Source organism: Mytilus californianus, unplaced genomic scaffold, assembly GCF_021869535.1.
Source record: "Mytilus californianus isolate M0D057914Y unplaced genomic scaffold, xbMytCali1.0.p SCAF_9, whole genome shotgun sequence".
NCBI lineage: Eukaryota > Metazoa > Mollusca > Bivalvia > Mytilida > Mytilidae > Mytilus > Mytilus californianus.
In genome coordinates, this window is record NW_026262745.1 from 50,666,716 (window position 1) to 50,684,822 (window position 18,107).

An 18,107-nucleotide genomic window follows, 5' to 3' on the forward strand; every position below is an offset into this window, starting at 1 on the left:
AATTAAAGAGATCAGGTATGCATATTGACACTAAGTCAAGTAAATGATTTGAGAATGAATGCATATAATGTAATTTTATTCTTTTATTCACAATATATATGTGGTTTTTGGCTCTGATTCTGACCAATGCTAATATACTAAATATATATTTTCAAGTGACTATTATTGTTGTTGTTACCAATTATGTAAATCAATTGTATCTGATTTTATGCCCTTTATGGGCCCTGTAATTTGGGAAATAAAAAAATATTCTATTCTATTCTTTAGTTATTGTATTAAGTATGTGGGATCCGGCTCCCAACTTTTAAAAAATCCTGCATCTGCATCGGATGGTGACTTTGAGAATACATACTAGAGATCTATAAATAGCATACGGGTTATTCCAACATTCATGAGTTATTGAACTTCAGCATGCCATACAAAAAGAGAAAAAATGAGGGATCGAAACGAGAAGACAGCGAAGTCAGGTAAACTTGTATGGCTAAATCATACTTTTTGTATGCTGCATTGTAATACACAAGTTTAATTTTATGAAACGTGATGTTCGGGTTTTAGTCGTTATATATCAGGTTATAATATGACATGTGCACTAGGGGCGAACCCAGAATAAAGGGGATTCCAACAATATGTCCCCATTCAAAAGCATTGATCGTAATAAGGGGGGTTCAAACCCCTGACCCTCCCATCTGGATCCGCCACTGTTCACAATGTTAATTGTTACGCTGAAAGGAGCCTGGTACAGGTAACCTCTAAAAATAGTGCTATTCTGTTCATTAATCATGTTAATATTGTGGTTCTAAAAATAGAATAAATCAAAAGTATTGTAATAAATTCAGAAATTATTGTGTGCTGCTGCATTTATTATTGCAATTTTGTCATTTTTAGACCGAAATGCGTTTATTTTTTATGATACTGAGAAAAACTCGCTTCATTCATAATAATAAATCTAAAATTGGATTTTGAATTATTGCGATTACAATTTAACCTTTTCGCATTTTCGCAATGATAAAACATCGCAGTTATTTCCGAATACACAGTACATGATTGTACTCTCTATTTAGCTTCTTATAACACGTGTAAATGAAAGATTTGAATGATTTGTAAGTTCAACTACTACACAAACAACAGATTATTTACGTGATTTACATTAACTTTAGTCAGATAGTTAAACGCTCTTCATAGATATCTATTATATAGTTGCTTCACATATTAGGTTTGTGCTGGTAACCCATATTTATGCAAGTGAATCTATCTTGAAATGCTTCATTTTTAGCTCACCGGGGTCCGATTGGGCACCATGTGAGCTTATGCCATCACTTGTCGTCCGTGGTCGTCGTCTGTCGTCATCGTCGTCGTCGGCGTCGTCTGTCGTATTTGGGTTCGTCTGTCGTCGTCTGTCGTCGTAAACTATTTCAAAAATCTTCTCATCTGAAACTACTGGGCCAAATACCTTCAAACCTTAACTAAATGTTTCTTTGGGTATCTAGTTAATGAATTGTATCCGAAGTTTTGATCCATCGACAAACATGGCCACCATGGCTAAAAATAGAACATAGGGGTCAAATGCAGTGTTTGGATTATATATCAGAAACTAAAGCATTTAGAGCAAATCTGATATCGGATAAAAAATGTTGAAAAGGTCAAGAACTAATTGGTTGTTTAATGGAAATTTTGCAGATTTTGGTTATTATCTTAAATATTATTGAAGATAAAGATAAACTGTAAATAGCAAAAAATATTCAGCAAAGTAAGACCTACAAACAAGTTTAATATGACTAAAATTGTCAAATGACCCCTTAGAGAGTTATTGCCCATTTAAGGACAATTTTACACATGTGTTTTTAACGGTAAAAATCTTCTCAAATGAATCGGGTATAACATTTGTATTTTATTTCCTTGCACGTCAGGAAACATTAGACACTATGGCTAAAATGGAACGTATGGGTAAAATGCATTTATTTGCTTTTGAAGAAAATATAACCGATCCAATGAACATTTAAATTGCATTTTAAGCCACTCATTGATATATAAGCAAAAAAGCAAAAATAATCAATGATGAAAGATTTAAGCAAAACGATTACAGGTGAGCGATTCAGGTTCTTGAGAGCCTCTTGTTCAATAAACCATTTACTCTTAAATGCATGAACCTGGCTAATTTTCATTTATTGTTGTATGACAGAATCAAAAGAATAAAACCAGATACAAAAACAGGTTTAAGAAATGAATATTTTACCAATACTTTCTATATTTTCTTACATGTGCATGTAATTGATAATCTTAAGATAGCTCAGAGGCAGATGTAGGATGGAGTTCATTTGAATAAAAAAAAGTATACCCAAACGTTTGCATACTAACCAGATGCCCCCATATGTGAAAATCATAGACTAGCTCCTTACCTCGAGTTAAGATTGATTTTTGTTTTATTAATTTTTGTAGGATTATGTTGACTGATATCAAACAAAGGAGTACAGGTAATTACCTTTAAACAGATTAACGAATATATGTTTCAGATCATGGTCAAATTAAGGTTAAACATTTGTATGTTTCTTATATCAGATAGAATATTTTCTTTTCACTCGTCACAAGGGCACTGAACTGTGAAGACCATGGCTTCCTGTGGTCACCTTTCAATATAATGAACTTCGAATACCCATAGTAACAGTAGGTATTGACTTCTATTTGTTACTCCTGACCATTAACCTACAAATATTTTTTTTCATTATGTCTGGTTTGGTCATATATTCACTCTTGTTTTTACTTGGAGCAGTTAATATAAGTGTACACATGTCATCTTTCAGGATACCTCTTTTGGATATCCCTGACAACCTTTCACATGTGATAAAATTGTTACAGTACTGATTTTGAATTTGGTTATCTGTGGTCAACATATACTGATATTGAAATTGGTATCTTTTCATATCGTAATTAGTTATCAAAGGTACCAGGATTATAATTTAGTACACTAGACGCGCGTTTCGTCTTCATAAGACTCATCAGTGACGCTCAGATCAAAATAGTTATAAAGCCAAACAAGTACAAAGTTAAAGAGCATTGAAGACCCAAAATTCCAAAAAAGTTGTGCCAAATACGGCTAAGGTAATCTATTCCTGGGATAAGAAAATCCTTAGTTATCGAAAAATTCAAAGTTTTGTAACAGGACATTTATAAAAATGACCATATAATTGATATTCATGTCAACACTGAAGTGCCGACTACTGGGCTGGTGATACCCTCGGGGACGAAACGTCCACCAGAAGTGGCATTGACCCAGTGGTGTAAATAGTTATCAAAGGTACCAGGATTATAAGTTAGTACGCATATATTGAATTTGGTTACACGTGTACCTCTAGTCACCATACACAACGATTGTACTCGATAACCTCTGCTTACTAAACAACGACATTCCATTTTGTAACTGCTGGTCACCTTGTACATTCTTTTTAGCCTGTCTCCAGTCAGAAGCATGCAGTTAATTTCAACTGGTTCTCGTTGTTTTATGTTTGTCATGCTTGTTTTTCGTGAAATGTTTTGTTCTATATAAGGCCGCTAATCCTCTAAATTGAATTGTTTCATATTTTTATATCGGGCCTTTTAAAGTCGACAATCCGGTATCAGTTTTTCTCTTTGTTGAAGGCCTTATGAATGCCTATAATTTTAACTTTGGTGGATAGTTGTCTCATTGTGAACCATACCACATTTCCTAATTGTATATTAACATGTATATATAGTTTAATATTTTCTGGTTGTATTGAATTAAAAGGACATTTCCCAAATATCTGCATTCATGAGCAACTGTTAATGTTTTTTCTTTATTCTTTTGTAGAATTGGAAAGACCATCAAAGAGGCAAAAGAGAGGAGTAAAGGTTTGGTATACATTATTGGTTCAGCACGAACAGATACTATTGTTACATGTATATAGAATTCCATACTTTTATTACAATTAACACGATGAACGATATTTTCAATGATTATCGTAAACAAAAGCAGAGTTGAGCATACACATAATTTAATGTGGCATTCAGTGTCAAAACATGCTACAATATTATTCCAGAATTTTCATTATAAGATAGTTTCTGCTAGGTAATTTTATTTTATGATTAGGTTATAATCATAAATGAACTCATCATAGATACCAAGACTGCAATTCTATATTTATCTAGACGCGCGTTTCGTCTACAAAAGACTCATCAGTGACGCTCAAATAAAACAATGTTCAAGAACAAATAAAGTACTAAGTTGAAGACCATTGAGGACAAAAAATTCCTAAAAGTTTTGTATCATATCTTTTATATTGCAGAAGGCTGAACAAAATGAAGCTGGTATGTATTCATTTGATTTGTTTTGAGATATATAATAATGACGACAATATAGTTAAATATATGCTTATTCCTGCAGTATTTCTTTTTATAATATCAACATTTAGTGACCGATTTTCATTAAATGGCTACTTTTGCTTGATTAATAACTACTATTATTTTTCTTTATGGTTGTATTGAAATGCTATGACATGTTTACTCTTCCAATAGTAACACGAAACTGTTTAATGCTTCTATTTTTATATTTTAAGGTAATCAAGGACAGTCCCAGAAGGGAAATACAGGAGAACAGGTTTGACATAAATCATAGATTCAGCAAGAATACAAATATATATTATTAGAACATTACATTCACCACTTAACTGAAAGATTAGTATAATCAAGGTTCGTCATAGTAAAAAAATTAAAACTGACAGCAAAATTGAAATTGAGCTGGCAAACAGAGCATTTTACATTCAACAAAACAATGTTTTTCTGGTATATCAAATGTACTTAGTAACGTTATATTCATACTCATCAGATATTTTACGAAAAACGAACTAATTTCATAAAATTCCATATTATTGTTTATCTTTTATTTTACAGAAAGCTGAAAAAAAGAATGAAAAAGGTGGTATGTATCCATTTGTTTTGTTGTTCAATATATACTATAAAGGATTATAACAGAATAATGATATGATACCATAGCTTATATCTCTTTGCATTTTTGATATTTGGTGACATATGTTTAGAAACTTGTTACTTTGTCATGATAAAACAAACATGCAGTTACATTTCTTCTGGTTGCATTGAATTAAAATTACTTGTAACAAATATCAGAATTAACAAGACACTGTTATATGATCTTTTTTCTAATTCTTTTGTAGGAAAGGAAATACCTTCAAAGAGACAAAAGAGAGGAGCACAGGTATGATATACTCCATTGGTTCATCAAAAATAGAGAATATTGTTATATAGAATTCATTATATCTATTACAATCATTACGATGAATTATATTTTCCATGATCATCGCAATCAAAGCAGGTCTGAGCATACACATTATTTGAAGTGGAATTAAGTGTCAAAACATGTTACAATGAATAATGTCAGAATTTTATAACAGAATTATCCTTATAAAATAGTTTATACTAGATGATTTGATTACATCATGAGTTCATAATTATTTTATCTTTTTTATTGAAGAAAGCTGACGAAAAAGAAAATGCAGCTGGTATGTATTCATTTCATATGTTTTAGATATATATAAATGACGACAATATTGTTATGCTTATGCCTGCAGTATTTCTGTTTGTAATATCAATATTTAGTAACCGATTTTTATTAAATGGCTACTTTAGCTTGATTAATAACTACTTTTATTTTTCTTTATGGTTGTATTGAATTGCTAGGACTTGATTATTCTTCCAAAAGTAACACGAAACTGTTTAATGCGTTTATTACTATTCATTTTCAGATAATCATAGAAAGCCACAGACAGAAAATATAGGAGAGCAGGTTTGATATACATCAGCGGTTCAGCAAGAATAGAAATCATTGTAATCACCATATGACAATAAAACAAATTGGAATGCATATGGCAACCAGTGTCAAAGTTTTTTTTATAATGAGTAATGTCTGATTATTTACCAAAATCTTTTGATCTGTTCATATATATCCTTAGACGATTGTTTCTGATAGATGATTTGATTTCATAATTAGGTTATAATGCTTTATCTTTTATTTTGCAGAGAGCTGAAGATAAGTGTGTTGAAGTTGGTATGTATTCATTTGATTTGTTGTTGAAATATGTAATGATGGCGACAGAATGTGTATGCCTCTGCTCCTGGTATTTTTTTTATGTAGTACCAATATTTGGTGATCGATTTGTATTTAATTTGAACTGATGTTTTTGTGAAAGATTTTTATATAATGGCAGTTATGACTTAATTGAAACCATTCAATTTTCTGATTGATTTGAATTTATAACTCTTGAACCAAATATCAGCTTTTACAAGCAACTGTTTCACGTTTTTTTTATTCCATTGTAGAAAGTCAAAGTCAATCAGAGAGTCAAAAGAGAGAACAGGTTTGATATGCATCATGACTTGAAAATGGATATAGATTACTATAATATTGTATTCAATACACTTATAACAATTAACAGAATAAACATTGTTTTCCATGATCATCATAGCCAAAACCAAATCTGAAAAAAGAATTTGAAATGGTACCATTGTGTACTTGCACCAAGAGCATGTTACAATAAAAAATGTGTTACTAGTTTATCGAAATATTTTTAATCACTTCAAATTTATGGTCGTAAGATTTTTTCTGATAAGTAAATTGATTTCATAATTAGGTCATAATATTTTTTTCTCTTCTTTTGCAGAAGACTACAGAAAATGAAGATGAAGGTGGTAGGTATTTACTTGATATGTTTTTTGTAAATATAGTTGATAGTTAAAATATTGTTTGTGCAGCTGCAGTTGATATGAAGATAACATTAAATGAGATTAGTTGTAGAACTTCTAGAAGAGGTCAAGATGAAACGGATATGTTATGGGTCTTGTGTGTAGCTTAGGTAACCAATACAAAATAGTTACCTTTAAATTCAAATAGGCCTTAAAATGACTGGTGGTGATGATAAGATTGTTAACTACATGTATGTGATACACTGTGGAACCCTTTGGCTAACACAAATTTAACTTTCGTTGAATCTGGTCGCAAAACACCTGCAGAAATAGTCTTGGGTTACCTCTGGTCACATTACCAAGACATTAAGTTTGGAAACCTCTGGTCTACTTACACATGCATATATATGTGTCCTTAGACAAATATTTACCTTTCACAGGTATTGAAATATTTACACTTTGGTCACATTCAGCAGATAGTTACTTTGGTTATTTATGGTCACATACTCGTGCTATGCATATATAAGTGTTGGTTACCTTGGTCATCTTTCACAGATATTGCAAATGTAGCCTTTAGACATCATACATAGACATTAAATTTGGTAATTGCTCTTGACCTAATAATTACTTTGGTTACATATGGTCACCTTACACATATATTGAATTTGGTTACCTCTGACCACCTTATTGACTTTGGTTACACCTGGCCATTTTGCACAAATCTAAACATTTGTTAACTCTTGTCACTTTAAAAATGTATTGATCATGGTTACCTATGGTGACCTTACATCCAAAGCATAAATCTAATTAGGTTATATCCTTGTCACCTTTCACAGATATTTAAAGTAGTAACCTTTGGTCCCCTTACAAAGATATTAAATTTTGCTACCTCTGGTCACCTTATTAACCTCAGTGAATTCTGGACAAATACACCATTAAATAATGACTTCTGTTAACTCTGGTCACTCTTCTCCGTTACCATTTGTAATCATACACAGATATTGAATTTTGTTTTTGACCTAAAACAAATATTTACTTTGGTGTCTTCAGGTCACCTTACACTGGCATTGCAATTTGTAACCTCTGTTCTATTTCATCAGATATTATTGTGGTTTATTGTGGTTTTCTGTGGTCAAATACCTACGCCATGCAATTGTTGACTCTTGTTTACATCTGGTCACCTTACAATGACATTGCATTTGGTTTTGTGTGGTTATCTCATATAGATATTCAATTCCACTAGTGTACTCTGTCATCATACACAGAAATTGTGTCAAGTCAAGCAAATTGTAATATTCAAATATTGACTTCTGTAAACTCTGGTTCTTCTTTTCCGTTACCAATTATCATCATAAATAGATGTTGAACTTTGTAATTGCTCTTGACCTAAGACAAATATTTACTTTTGTAATCACTGGAAACCTAACACAGATATTGAATTTTATATTTATATATTAATTTGGGAGGCAGGACAAAGCATATAATTGTTTTTGCATTACGTCATGTGCTTTCAGGAAAAATATAACTGTATTTCTGTGCCAAAGTTTGTTATAGTCATTGCATTCATTGTTATTCTTTTTGCACTAGTCATCTTGGTGACACATCATAACATTTCAGGAGCACCAGAGATAATTGTTGATTTGATAACGATGTACGTTCTATTTCTAAATCAACGTTTGTAAGTTTAAGCTATTTTCATTCGTCACTTTAGCCTTTTCTAATGCACAGACCTTGTGCATGTAATGTGTGTAGGATTGAGAATTATAAATAAAGAAATTGACAAGCTGAATGAAGCAAACACTTTCTTTTATAATTGCAGATTCGAAGTTATGTTATGATTCCTGGGAGGAAGAAATGTTGCAGCTTGCAAAAGAAGCCCAGCAAAAGCTTTCGCCAGCAGAAAGAGATGGTAAAACCCCGAATGTTCTCATTCAAGCTGTGGTATTTCCAAATATACAATTAACATTTTGTTATACATCCCTATTTTAAATAGAATAATTTAATAACTATGGGTTGCAACTGAAATGCCTCCTTTGGAAAACTCTACCCTGAAAATACACGCTAATCCTTTCGTGTTGATGTTTCACTCCAAGCAGTGCTAGTTTTCAATATCTAGGACAGTGATAAGAGCATAACCATTTGATAATAGGAGTGGGCAGGATGAATTTTGAAATGAATAGTTTGGGACGGTTACAACTCTAAATTACTTGCCAAGACAAGATGGAAATAAATATTCTGACCAACAAAATGTTAGAATTAGTTTTTAACAATTGAAAATGAATAAACCGTACTTGGAACAGATACAGAATGATGCAATGATGAATTGTCTATCCACATGAATTCCTGACACCACCTTCTGAAAAAAAAATGTCGGCTTAAAGAAAGCTCAAAGACATTTTGTTATTGTTTTGTAACATGCCAACCTTAAATAAAGCTTTGGATTGATTTGAATGTTTGAAATGGTCGTCAGCTTAGCTCACCAGAAAGAATTGTAGAGCTACACAGTCAAGTATACAGATACATTAAAGTATAAATTTTAATTCATATAACCAAGTATATTATATATTTTGATATAAAAATGATGCAATGCATATAATGTAAACAATTGTTTTCAAATTGTAGCTTCCTGCAATGATTGGCCAGTTATGGTTCCTGGTAGACTAAGCCTAACAGGAAAAAAGAAGTTCTATGACGTTAGTAAGGAGGAAGTAAAAAGGCGAGTTGGATCTCCTGAAAACCTTTCATCGACTATGGTCTGTCAGTTGTTAAAGGTAACGACATTTGATTAAATCCTACTAGGAAAAACGTCCTTGACGCTTCAAGTTGTTGCATTTCCTCATTTAAAGTCAATATTTGAATAATGAGATTTGATAAAATTATTAATTCCTTTCCAGTTTGATAATGCCTAGCATTTAAATTAATTCTTTTTGCTTTATAGGATCATTGAAACATGTTAAAACAAATGGTAATTTAAAGGTGGAAACTAAATATTGTAATTTCACCAAATGTACAGTGTTTCGATATATTTTTTCTTCTTCATTGATTATATTTATTAATCAATTCACTATTACCCAATTAGCTCTACGGTACTTGTCATTCCTGGCTTTGTTGTGAGTATATCAGCAATTGTTCAATCCTTTATTTCATTATCTTCCCTAAGAAATTATTTTGGTAAGAAATGTTAAAAAGGATGAAAATGTGTTTGAAAACGTACTATTTTTTTATTTCCAGAGGAGCAGATCAGTGGCAAATATTCCACCAGGAATTGTTATAAGAAAGAACATCAAGACTTCTATAAGCTTATTTTCAGGCCTTACAGAAGGAGAGGCAAAAGACTTGGCTGATGATTTCAGCAACATTGTTGAAAAGAGCGAAATCTTTTCAAGGCTTAGTAAAATTTGCTCATCAAGAAAAGAAGCTAATGAAGTTCGGTAAGCAATTAAATTTTACAAGCCCCTCCTCTTTGGTAATAATCCTAGATAAAAAAGATGTAAGCTGCATAAAGTATGCTATGAAAATAGTTAAAAGCTGCCAAGAAAATAAAGATTATGTATTTTCGAGTATGATGAAGGAATAGCCATTTGCTTTTCAGAGGCCAAGGTTATTTTTGGAATATTTTATGATATACATGTTTGGCAATTACTTGAATAAAATAACTGTGCAAAAGATAGGATGAACATTCATATTTAATCCGACAAATTTCAGATTAATTCAGGATATGGTTGTGTAGAAACATGATGAAGTGAAAATATATTAAGAATAGCCGGCTTTAGCTCAGATGGCTATGGGCCAGGGTAAACTTTTGCCATTAAAATGATAATGTTTAACTTCACCACAACCAAAATATATTCTCGACGATTATTAGATAACAGAAATTTAAATTAAATAAAAACAACATAATTATGTGAAAAAAGAAATTTAAGGCAACAAGAAATCCTTCAAGATTGACATATAATTCCCCTTCCATACTTAATCGTTAGTTTTCCATTTGTTGTTGATTACTTGTTGCATTTGCATTCCAATATGCAATATTGTACTCAAATATGCATGTATACTATTAGTGTGCCAATCGACTTCAGACACAGTAATTTGCTCTAAAGTCGAATGGCACATTGGTAGTTTAGTCTAAAACTTGTTCTTAATGAACAGATTGTTTCATTTTATCAATACGTCACCATCCCCTAGACATAAGTCTTTTTATATCTGTGTTAACAAAGACTAACACATCAGTTATTCTTTTTTTCAGAGATGTTCTACTTAAAGCTGTTGACGTATTAGAAAATATTGGAGACCTAGAAGAGGGAAGCAGACTTACTCATGGTTTTATGAAACCAGCTTTAACTTTTGTTGTTAAAGAGTTGGCAAAACACATAGATTAATTTTTATACGACCGCAAAAGTAATTTTTTTGGGTCGTATATTGGTATCACGTCGTCGTCGTCGTCGTCAGCGCCGTGCGAAGACAGATGGTTTCCGGATAATAACTTTTATATAAGTAAATAGAAATCAATATAATTTTAACACAATGTTTATAACCACAAAAGGAAGGTTGGGATTGATTTTGGGGTTATGGTCCCAAAGGTTTAGGAATAAGGGGCCCAAAGGGGCCCAAAACAAGCATTTATCTAATTTTAGGACAATAACTTGTGTATAAGTAATTCAATTGCTCTGAAATTGTACCACAATGTTTAATACCATAAGTAGAAGGTTGGGATTTAATTTAAGGGTTATGGAGCAAATAGTCTAGGAATTAAGGGCCAAAAAGGGCCCAAAAACATGCATTTTTCTAGTTTCCGCACAATAACTTGTGTGTAACTGTATGGACCTCTCTGACATTTTACTACAAGGTTCAATATAACAAAGGAAAGCCTGGGATTGAGTTTGGGGTTAATTTCCCCGAACATGTAGGAATGAGGGGCCAAAAAAGGGCCAAAAAGAAGCATTTTTCTAGTTTACAGACAATAACTTGTGTTTAAGTGTATGGATCTCTCTAAAATTATACTACAAGGTTTCTTTCTACAAAGGAAAGGCTGGAATTGAATTTTGGGGTTCTTGCTCCAAGGGGGGTTTCAAAAAGTTGGGGCCAAAAAGGGGCCCAAATAAGCATTTTTGTAGTTTCCAGTCAATAACTTGTGTTTAAGTGAATAAATCTCTCTGAAATTGTACGACAAGTTTCCATACTACCAAGGAATGGTTATGGGGGGTTATGCTTAAAATCATTTAGCAATTAGGGGCAAAAAGAAGGAAAAACAAGGGTTTTTCTGGTTAAAGGACAATTTAGACAATTTAAAAGCAGTGTAAGGGAGGTAATCCAATTCCATTTAAAGAATACTGTTATATATATGTTTGATTACACTGCTTGCAAATTATGTATTAAGGAATGATATTGTCTTGAGATGATTAGCTGTAATCTTTTTTTAGAAGTTACTATTAATTAATATTAATTTTAACCATGACTGTATGTCATTTTATATTTCAATATGTTATGATATATTTAAATGAGTAGTTATTGTTGCAAACTCCATTAGAAATTTGAATGGAGATTATTTTTGGAACAAGGGAAAGGGGGAGGTGAAAAAATTGGGGGTGGGGGTGGGTAAATAAGAATTGGGGGGGGGGGGGGACAATTTTTCTCATTTCAGATTTCAGAAATTAAAAAGAAAATTTCTTCAATTTTTTTCTTTGAGGGGATCAATATTCAACAGCATAGTGATTTGCTCAAACGCAAAAACAAATGTTTAAGTTCATTAGACCACATTCATTCTGTGTCAGAAACCTATGCTGTGTCAACTATTTAATTACAATCCAAATTCAGAACTGTATCAAGCTTGAATGTTGTGTCCATACTTGCCCAAACTGTTCGGGGTTCGACCTCTGCGGTCGTATAAAGCTTTGCCTTGCATCTGGTTACCATTAAACAAACAGCAATTTTATAAAAATTACAATAAAACTTTTCGACAGGCTGTGTCTACTTGACGTTAACATTAATTGGTATCAGGTTCGTTCGCCCTGATACATGTTCGCCTGAGTCCTTTCGCCTGTAGAGTCTGTTCGTCCTAAATTCACAAAAGTGTCAACGTTGTTATAACGAAAGAAGTGATATCTTTACTTTAAAATCCATGACCCAAATTTTTTTACAGTGTAGTTTCATCCCCCTACTTGCCTTTTGGGGCATAAACATGAAGAAATGAATTTGGAAAGGGTATAAAAAAATAGCAAGTAGCACACTGTTCACACTAGGGACTATATTCGTAGACAACGAAAATCAAGGGACGATAACTGTGTTCCCAGACTAATATTGACTATGGTTACCTCTGGTTACCTTACACCGCTCTTCATATGTTGACCTAGGTTACCTCTGCTCACCTTGGACACATATTGACCATGTTTACCTCTGGTCTAGTTACAATGATGCTCTGGTCACATTACACACTCATTTAATTTGGTAACCTCTGGTCACCTTGTACATATATTCACTATGTTGACCACTGGTCACCTTAACATAATACTCACATTACACAATCATTCACTTTGGTTACTTCTGGTCACCAAACACATATATTGACGTTGGTTACCTCTGGTCACCCTACATCGCTGTTCATATATTGACTTAGGTTACCTCTGGTCACCTTGTACATAATGTCATTATGTTGACCTCTGGTCACCTTACAATAAATTTACATAACACAATCATTCACTTTGGTTACTTCTGGTCACCAAACACATATATTGACGTTGGTTACTTCTGGTCACCCTAAACCGCTGTTCATATATTGACTTAGGTAACCTCTAATCACCTTGTACATATATTCACTATGTTGACCTCTGGTCACCTTACAATAATGCTCACATAACACAAACATTCACTTTGGTTACTTTTTGTCACCAAACACATATATTGACGCTGGTTACCTCGGGTCCTTTCAACTAATAGGCCGGAGAACACAGTTATTTCGAAGTGCATTTCTTTAAGACATTAAATGGAAATTAAAAAAATCCCACCTGCGCTTTCTCAATAATATTTTTACAGTGTGGTGTACTACAGTGTACATCGAGTAGACATAGCATTTTGAAAGTTTTTATGGTTGCACACCTTAGTATTCACGAGGGTTGGATGCTTGTAGATTGATTCAGTGTTAATCTTTTATTTTGTTACATCATAAATAACTTTTAAAACATGGTATTTTGTCTGCTGTTAGGCATTATTGTTCATGGAATCTTTTGTTTATTTATTTTATTGAATTATGTACAATATGTATTTGCTACAACACTAAATGAATTAGAAATGAATTTACAAATAAAGTGACCACAATCTGAAATGAGACATGAGTTCAAAATCTTGAGATGTACCAACTGTCCATTCACAAAAAAACTGTCAGAAAACTTCTAAGAGCAGTTATTTATTTTAAAGGACGATTATTTCCAAAACAGATAAAAAATATAAGACAAGATAAACAAATAAATCTCATTGCAGAAACAAGGAGTTCAGTCCTAAAGGAGTTTTTGGTTTCCAGGCGATAATTTGTGTTAAAGTTTATGAAACTCTCTGAAATTGTACTTTTTTCCTGAAAAGAAATTAATCTATAAGTTTCTAAAAAAAAACTTTGTTTGATTTTATCAAAAACTGAATAATTTCGGCTATATGATATGCTGAATCTCATTGTGTATTTAGATTTTGGATTTTGGATCCTGTTTTGAAATTAGTACATATTAAGGTTTGAAGGGTCTAAAATTAAACTTTGTTTGATTACATCGAAGATCAAATGTTTATGCATTTTGTTTGTATACTGAATCTAATCTTGTTGTTGATTTGGGGTATCAGACCATACTTTGAGAATTAAATTTCTCATTTTTGTCGAGGCGGCTACGACGGAGGCGGCATTAGCTAACTTCTTAAAAGCTTTATATTTTAGAACGTGGAAGAGCCGGATGCTTCATACTTTCTATACAGAAGCCTTATGTTACGAAGTTTCCGTCTGTCACATGCCCATTGTCCTTGACTTAATGTTCGTGGTTCAGTGACTACTTGAAAAAAAAGTTGAATTTTTAGCCCACCTGGCACAAAGGGCAAAGTGAGCTATTCTCATCACTTGGCGTCTGTCGTCCGTCGTCGTCGCCGTTAACTTTTTACATTTTAAACTTCTTCTAGAGAACCACTGAATGGAATGGAACCAAACATGGCATGAATGATCCATATGAGGTGCTGACCAAGTTTTGTTACTTTGTAGCCGATCCATCATCCCAGATGGTCGCCAGCGGGGGAATTAGTTTAACATAGGACCCTATGAGATATACATACAAATGTCTTCTTTTAGAGAACCACTGAATGGAATGAAACAAAACATAGCATGAATGTTCCATATGTGGTGCTGACCAAGTGTTGTTACTTTGGAGCTGATCCATCATCCAAGATGGCCGCCAGCGGGGGACTTATTTTAACATAGGACCCTATGAGAAATACATACAAATGTCTTCTTATAGAGAACCACTGAATGGAATGAAACCAAACAGCATGAATGTTACTTATGAGATGCTGATCAAGTGTTGTTACTTTGTAGCCGATCCATCATCCAAGATGGCCGCCAGCGGGGCACTTATTTTAACATAGGACCCTATGGCAAATACATGCAAATGTCTTCTTTTAGAGAACCACTGAATGAAATGAATCTAAACATAGCATGAATGTTCCTTATGTAGTGCTGACTAAGTGTTGTTACTTTGTAGCCGATCCATCATCCAAGATGGCCGCCAGCGGGGGACTTAGATTAACATAGGACCCTATGGCAAATACATTCAAATGTCTTCTTTTAAAAAAAACACTGAATGGAATGAAACCAAACATAGCATGAATGTTCCTTATGAAGTACTGACCAAGTGTTCTTACTTTGTAGCCGATCCATCATCCAAGATGGTCGCCAGTGGGGGACTTAGTTTAACATAGGACCCCACGGGAAATACATACAAATGTCTTCTTTAAGAGAACCACTGAATGGAATGAATTTTACTTAAAGCTGTTGACGTATTAGAAAATATTGGAGACCTACAAGAGGGAAGCAGACTTACTCATGGTTTTATGAAACCAGTTTTAAATTTTGTTGTTAAACAGTTGGCAAAACACATAGATTAATTTTTTTCATTAAACTAACAGCAATTTTATCCTCTTTTTCTATCATAGAAATTACAATAAAACTTTTCGACAGGCTGTGTCTACTTGACGTTAACATTAATTGGTATCGGGTTCGTTCGCCCTGATACATGTTCGCCTGAGTCCTTTCGCCTGTAGAGTCTGTTCTAATAGTTGTAGGACACATAATATACCGTAGATACCCTGGAAGATGTATCATAGGTGTAAGACATATTATATACCGTAGATGCCCTTGTAGATTTATCATAGTTGTAGGACACATTATATACCGTATATACCCTGGTAGATTTATCTTAGTTGTAGAACACATTATAATATACTGTAGATACCCTGGTAGATGTATCATAGGTGCAGGACACATTATATACCGTAGATGCCCTGGTAGATTTATCATAGTTGTAGGACACATTAAATACTGTAGATACCCTGGTAAATGTATCATAGTTGTAAGACACATTATATACCGTAGATACCCTGGTAGATGTATCGTAGGTGTAGGACACATTATATACTGTAGGTACCCTGGTAAATGTATCATAGTTGTAAGACACATTATATACCGTAGATACCCTGGTAGATGTATCGTAGGTGTAGGACACATTATATACTGAAGGTACCCTGGTAGTTGTATCATAGTTGTAGGACACATTATATATTGTAGGCACCTTGGTAAATGTTTTATAGGTGTAGGACACATTATATATTGTAGGCACCTTGGTAAATGTTTCATATGTGTAGGATACATTATATACTGTATGTACCCTGGTAGATGCGTTTCATAGTTGTAGGACACATTATATACCATAGGTATCCTGGTAGATTTATCATAGGTGTAGAACACATTATAAACTGTATGTATCCTGGTAAATGTATCATAGATGTAGGACACATTATATACCATAGGTATCCTGGTAGATTTATCATAGGTGTAGGACACATTATATACTGTAGGTATCCTGGTAGATTTATCATAGATCTAGGACACATAATATACCGTAGATACCCTGGTAGATGTATCATAGGTGTAGGACACATTATATACTGTATGTACCCTGGTAGATGTATCATAGGTGAAGGACACATTATATACTGTACGTATCCTGGTAGATGCACCATAGTTGTAAGAAACATTAAAATATACTGTAGGTATCCTGGCAGATGTATCATAGGTGTAGGACACATTATATACTGTATGTATCCTGGTAGATGTTTCATAGATGTAGGACACATTATATACTGTTTGTATCCTGGTAGATGTATCATACATGTAGGACACTTTATATACTGTATGTATCCGGGTAGATTTATCATAGTTGTAGGACACATTATATACCGTATATACCCTGGTAGATTTATCTTAGTTGTAGGACACATTATATACCGTATATACCCTGGTAGATTTATCTTAGTTGTATGACACATTATAATATACTGTAGATACCCTGGTAGATGTATCATAGGTGCAGGACACATTATATACTGTAGGTATCCTGGTAGATATATCAGATGTAGGACACATTATATACTGTAGGTATCCTGGTAGATATATCAGATGTAGGACACATTATGTACTGTAGGTATCCTGGTAGATGTATCATAGATGTAGGACACATTATATACTGTTTGTATCCTGGTAGATGTATCATACATGTAGGACACATTATATACTGTATGTATCTTGGTAGATTTATCATAGTTGTAGGACACATTATATACCGTATATACCCTGGTAGATTTATGTTAGTTGTATGACACATTATAATATACTGTAGATACCCTGGTAGATGTATCATAGGTGCAGGACGCATTATATACTGTAGGTATCCTGGTAGATATATTAGATGTAGGACACATTATGTACTGTAGGTATCCTGGTAGATGTATCATAGGTGTAGGACACATTATATACTGTAGGTATCCTGGTAGATGTATCATAGATGTAGGACACTTTATACACCTGTATTTTTAGGGCCCTATTTAGCTTGCTGTTTCGGTGTGAGCCAAGGCTCCGTGTTGAAGATCGTACCTTTACCTATAATGGTTAACTTTTATAAATTGTGACTTGGATGGAGAGTTGTCTTAATGGCACGCATACCACATCTTCCTATATCTATTGAGCAAACACTAATACAAACAAACAAAGCAAGCAAGCAAACAAACCAAACCTTCAACTTGCTAGCATTAAGATAACAGCTGTAAGTGGCGGCACATTCCTTTTGTTTGATTTTGCGTTCTTAATGTCCGATTTTCATTCC

General features: G+C 33.3%; 1 long non-coding RNA gene across 1 annotated transcript; it reads left to right on the top strand.

Moving 5' to 3' along the window:
* The first annotated feature begins 9,409 nt into the window (after positions 1–9,409).
* Positions 9,410–12,270, top strand: LOC127714847 (uncharacterized). Its single transcript, XR_007987962.1, has 3 exons — positions 9,410–9,479; positions 9,940–10,139; positions 10,955–12,270. It is a non-coding gene; the product is annotated as an uncharacterized LOC127714847 (long non-coding RNA).
* The last annotated feature ends 5,837 nt before the right edge of the window (positions 12,271–18,107 follow it).